This window comes from Enhydra lutris, unplaced genomic scaffold, assembly GCF_002288905.1.
Source record: "Enhydra lutris kenyoni isolate GAN:26980312 unplaced genomic scaffold, ASM228890v2 scaffoldscaffold4, whole genome shotgun sequence".
In the NCBI taxonomy this organism is placed as follows: Eukaryota; Metazoa; Chordata; class Mammalia; order Carnivora; family Mustelidae; genus Enhydra; species Enhydra lutris.
The window spans coordinates 13,347,762-13,353,761 of NW_019154088.1; positions in this window are offsets into that span (position 1 = coordinate 13,347,762).

Below are 6,000 nucleotides of genomic sequence, written 5' to 3' on the forward strand. Positions count from 1 at the left end.
GCCCCAAGACCCAGCAGACCCCTGGGCAGTCTGGGCAGGGTGATTTGTTCCATCATGTGCCTAAGGGTCAATCATGTGACCTCAAGGACTTTGGGATAGATCCGCTAGTTCTGGGAAGCCAGCTGCCTGCGTGCTTCAGCCATGAGACTGCACTGTTCGTCTTTTTAATTAATCATCTTCTGTATCTGATGACTGACAGAGTGACCTCCAACAGCAGGTCAGTCTTTGGTGTCTCCTGTGAGTCCCCAGATGTCCACATCTTTTGCTCTTAGCCATGTTTATTGGGCTTCATTGCACTGAGTTTTGTTTTTTAATCACTGATGACCCTTCCACTGTCGGAGGAATTCAGCTGGTAGTCACTATAGCCGTGACAATGGTGTGTGTGGCTTCCTCTTCCCTTGGACCCGCCCCGGTTTCTCCTTCTGCTTCCTTTCCCTGTATGTGATTTCTGTAGAGGACTTTGTATTTTCTGGATCCTTGAAAGTGAGGTCAGATGAGAACACTACCTCACCTTTCTCATTTTTTAAACTGTTTTTTTTTTACCGTAAGAATCTTTAACAGAGTATTTTTATCCTTTCTACTCCTGATTTCATATTTTAATCTTGCTTTAGAGAAACATGGGTTTAAGTTTCCACCCCAGCCTTACTAGCCCTTTGATATCATTCAGTTGTCTAGAAAACCCTGTGAACCTCACTGTTCACTTGCCTGGTAGTTCTCAGGATATCGAAGCTGTTACACCATTTAATTAGACCTCACACCATTAGACGTGACCTCAGTCTCTCAAATCACTCCTGTGTTCATGTCCCCACTATTACTACGAATGACTTCTGCAGCCCATGACCTCTGTTGGTGAAGTCTTTCAAGTTTTCCATTTCTTGAAATATGCTCCTGGGGTAGAAAAGTCTCCTTGGGGTCCTTATCTTACATTGCTAGTTCCTTATCCTTGGTGTTGTGGGCCTTTTCTTTCAAGCTCTTCTCTTTCCCCATGCTTGAGACAGGAGGCTCAAAATAATTTTTATTCTAAAAAAAAAATTTTTTTTTTATTCTAGCTTTCTTAAAACATCTCTTACCAGCAGCCCCACCAACCACTCTCCAGGTGATGTACCCCCATTTGTATGATCCTATTTGATCTCATCTCAGAATTTACAGACTTGGCAAATAGTTGTACAAGGAAATATGGAGGATTGGGTTGCACTGTGCACTTTACAAACATTATCTCATCTTGCCCTCACATTAAGGGTCAGTGCTGTGATGGAACTTGAATGGGGATGACTGGCTCATGGGGGTTTGAGCTCAAATGACGGATCTCTCAACCACAGTGATGCTGCATTTTCTTTGTGATATTCTTGATTGCAGTGTGGCCCTTGGACCTTGGTGTTCTCTCTGTTCAGCTGCTAGGTACGTGGTGGGGCCAGGGTGGTTTGCATTATAATCAACTCGTTGTTTAATTTGGCTCTATTTAGGCTTTCTAGGCTAGTATTCTTGGCATTGCTAATTATTTGCTCTCCTGTAAAATGGAGATTCAACTCAGCTGAGAAATAAAATATCCCTACCTTACCTCAATCGCCATTTTTGTAGAACCCTACAGTTAATAATTTGGAGTATGTCCTTGCAGATACCCACAAATGTTATATGTACACTATATCCATGTATCTATGTCATACATATACAGATTTAATTCTACAAAAATGGGATCATGTCCCCATTACATATATTTATATAATAGTCCATGTAGATCATATTCATTCTTTTTAATGCTAAAATTATTCTATTGACTGCATATACCATATACCATCATATACCTTTTCCAATATGTTGCCGTTATAAATACAACGAATTTTATTGTACATATATCTTTTCATGTAAATACATAAAATATTTCTGCAGCATTGTTAGAAGTAGGATTTCTATGCTGAAGATTTTTTCTTTTCTTTCCTTTTTTTTTTTTTTTTTTGGAGAGAGAGAAAGAGAGCGTGAGCCAGGGGAGGGGCATCAAGGAAAGAGAGACAGAATCCTTAAGCAGACTCCCTGCTGAGTGCAGAGTCCAATATGGAGGGTTCCACTGCATGACTCTAAGATCACGACCTGAGCCAAAATCAAAAGTTGGCCACTTAATGGACTGAGCCACCCAGGTGCCCCTGTGCTGAAGGATATTAATGCAATTTTTTTAAAGATTTTATTTATTTATTTGACAGACACAAGTAGGCAGAGAGGCAGGCAGAGAGAGAGGATGTGGGGCTCAATCCTAGGACCCTGGGATCATGACCTGAGCTGAAGGCAGAGGCTTAACCCACGGTGCCACCTAGGCGCCCCTATTAATGCAATTTTCAAGGATCACCCATCTGCTCCTTTGGGGAAGCAAAAATATTTTCTCTTTTCTTTCTTTAAGAATAAATGCTATCTAGAATGGATAAAGAAGATGTGGTATATATATACAATAGAATACTACACAGCTATCTAAAGAAATGAAATCTTGCCATTTGTGACAACGTGGGTAGAACTAGAGGGTATTATGCTTAGCGAAATAAGTCAATCAGAGAAAGACAACTATCCTATGATCTCCCTGATATGAGGAAGTGGAGATGCAACGTGGGGGTTTTGGAGGGTAAGAAAAGAATAAGTGAAACAAGATGGACTCGGGAGGGAGACAAACCATAAGAGACTCTTAATGTCACAAAACAAACTGAGGGTTGCCAGGGGGAGAGGGGTAGGGAGATGGTGGTGGGGTTATGGACATTGGGGATGGTATGTCCTATGGTGAGTGCTGTGAAGTGTGTAAACCTGGCGATTCACAGGCCTGTACCCCTGGGCCTAATAATACATTATATGTTTATAAAAAAATTAAAATTTTATTTTAAAAAAAGATTAAAAAAAATGCTATCTAGTCAATTGGATATTTGCAGTTCTTAGCATTTCTCCCACTGTTTCTTCCTTCTTCAGTTTCCTCTTAACCACCTTTTCCCTTTTGAGGGTTGAACATTGATTTAAAAAAACAAACAAACTTTTTTTTTAAAAGAAAGAGATGCTAAGCATGACCCTTGCAGTTTGAGACATTATATGAAGTAAAATATACTGGGTGATGTATTAGAGGATGTTATAGTTTTTAATTGCCACACAAAAAAACCAACACACACCTAATGGGTTAAAACAGAAACCCTGATTTAAAAAAAACTTTTTTGACACAGCTGTAATACAAATTTTGACTTGACAACCATTACTATAACATGTCAACTTTGACTTTTTCTGTGTTGCCAATCCTTGCTCTCTATTTTTTATGACTATGAAAGTGATATATACTTCTTATTAAAAAAATCTTAATGGGGGGGGGCGCCTGGGTGGCTCAGTGGGTTAAGCCGCTGCCTTCGGCTCAGGTCATGATCTCAGGGTCCTGGGATCGAGTCCCGCATAGGGCTCTCTGCTCAGCAGGGAGTCGGCTTCCCTCCCTCTCTCTCTGCCTGCCTCTCTGTCTACTTGTGATCTCTCTCTGTCAAAGAAATAAAATCTTGAAAAAAAAAAAAAATAGGGACGCCTGGGTGGCTCAGTTGGTTAAGCGGCTGCCTTCAGCTCAGGATCAAGTCCCACATCGGGCTCCTTGCTCAGCAGGGAGCCTGCTTCTCCCTCTGCCTCTGCCTACCACTCTGTCTGCCTGTGCTCTCTCTGTCCTCTCTCTAACAACAACAAAAAAAATCTTAATAAATACACTTCTTACTAAAAAAAAAATGAAAGTCATTCTCAGTTCTACTCCACCCCCAAAGATAAGCACTAGTAACAATTCATAAATGTTTTCATAGTTACCATCAAAACATAGACATGATTTATTTTTACCCAGTAATAAATATTAGTCATTTTTACATGTTTACAAAATCTTTGTAATTATAGTTTTTGCCAAAATACTTTTGTTTGGACTGGAACCCATTTAAAAAAATTTTTTTTTAAATTTTTATTTAACAGACAGATCACAAGTAGGCAGAGAGGTAGGCAGAGAGAGAGAGGAGGAAGCAGGCTCCCTGCTGAGCAGAGAGGCTGATGCGGGGCTCGATCCCAGGACCCTGGGATCATGACCTGAGCCGAAGGCAGAGGCTTTAACTTACTGAGCCACCCAGGCAATCTGGGACCCATTTTTTTTGAAAGATTTTATTTATTTATTTGAGAGAAAGAGAGAGAATGAGTGGGGGGTGGGGCAGAGGGAGAAGCAGACTCCCGATGTGGGACTCAGTTTGAGGTCCCCGGGATCATAACCTGAGCCAAAGGCAGATGCTTAACCCATTGAGCCACCCAGGGGCCGACTGGAATCCATTTTTAATGTTTCTCTTTTCCTCTTATTAGAAATACCTTGTATTTTTGAACAATGAAGAAAATTACAAAAGGAAAGTAAGATCAACCATAACGTTGTCACTTAGAAATGATCACTATTGCAATTTTGGTGCATTTGCATCTATAAATGTAAATCTTTGTCCAGATTTTTTAGCATTTTCTTGGGATAGGTTCCTACAAGAGGAATTGGTTGGGGAGGGGAGAGGGCTTAAATATTTTAAGCCTCTGGAGATATTTCCAATCCTAAATTTCCTAAGCATGAGAATACTCGTCTAATATTTCAAATATTAGACATATTTGACAGACAGAGATCACAATCAGGCAGAGAAGCAGGTGGGGGGTGGGGGCGGGAAGCAGGCTCCCTGCTGAGCAGAGAGCCTGATGTGGGGCTCGATCCCAGGACCCTGGGATCATGACCTGAGCTGAAGGCAGAGGCTTTAACCCACTGAGCCATCCAGGCGCCCCACTCGTCTAATATTTCATTGTAAATGGTTACATAATATTGTTTGGTTCTGCAGTTTACTTAACTATTCTTTTACTGCTAGATGTCCAGATGTTAGGGCTGTCTCACAGGGCTGCTGAGAAAATTAAATGAGAGAACATAGTAGGGAACCCTGCTCTAGGCCTGACTCGAAGGGCAACTCCATTACCTTGGAAAGAGCAGAGATTCTGGAATTTCAAGGGACCTGGGTTCAAATCCTGATTTTGCCTGTTACCAGCTGGATACTTGTGGGCAATTTGCTCTCTGAGCTTCAGGTGCCTCCTCTGTACAATTGGGGCAACAATATCTCCCCAAAGAGTTAGTATGAGCATTAAATGAGGAAATTTACGTAAATATGATATAGAATCTTAAATGTCAGTTCCGTTCCCCTAGCCAATTGAACCTTGAATGAGAACACTAGGAAGCCTTTTTTCCTAATATGGGGGCTTCCATTCATTTGAGATGACAAGTGTAGAAGGAAATAGTCAAATTTCAGGTCTGGAAGGGATCTTAGCTTAATCCTTTTATTTTCTTGGTGAGGAAATTGAGGCCCGAAGAACTCAGGTGACTTCCCTAAGGTCATGCAGTGATGTTAGTAGGGTGGCTGGCGATAGAATCCAGGTCTTGATTCCAGCATCCAATGTATTTTGGGCAGTCTTTCCTAGAATCTCATGGCCAGCCTCTCTCAGAAAAGTAAGTGCTTTACATCACAGTTCATCTGAGGTCACCCTCCAGGGAGGAGAATTCCTGTGAAATTGGCTGGAGGGATTCTCACATCCTTTATAGAGTTCTGGAGACTGGGTTGGAAAGCGATTAGCTCACCTTGTCACCTTCCATTTCAGGCAAGGCAAGGATAGAGTGGCTTCCAGATGATTTGGGGGCTAGGTATCCCTAGAGGGTACCTTAAGTCTCCTCCTCTCTTTTTGTGGGGAGATGAAAAGTTGGGGGAGTGGTCACACAGGACAGGCCTGGACTAGAAACAAGGCATTAACATCACTCAAGACCGAAACACTCCAGGGATACCTAGGGGGCTCAGCTTAAGCATCTGCTTTCAGCTCAGGTCATGATCCCAGGGTCCTGGGATTGAGACCCACATTGGGCTCCTTTCTCAGCCGGGACCTGCTTCTCCCTCTGCCTGCTTCTCCTCCTACTTTTGCTCTCTCTCTCTCTCTCTCTCTGACAAATAAATAAATAAAATCTTTAAA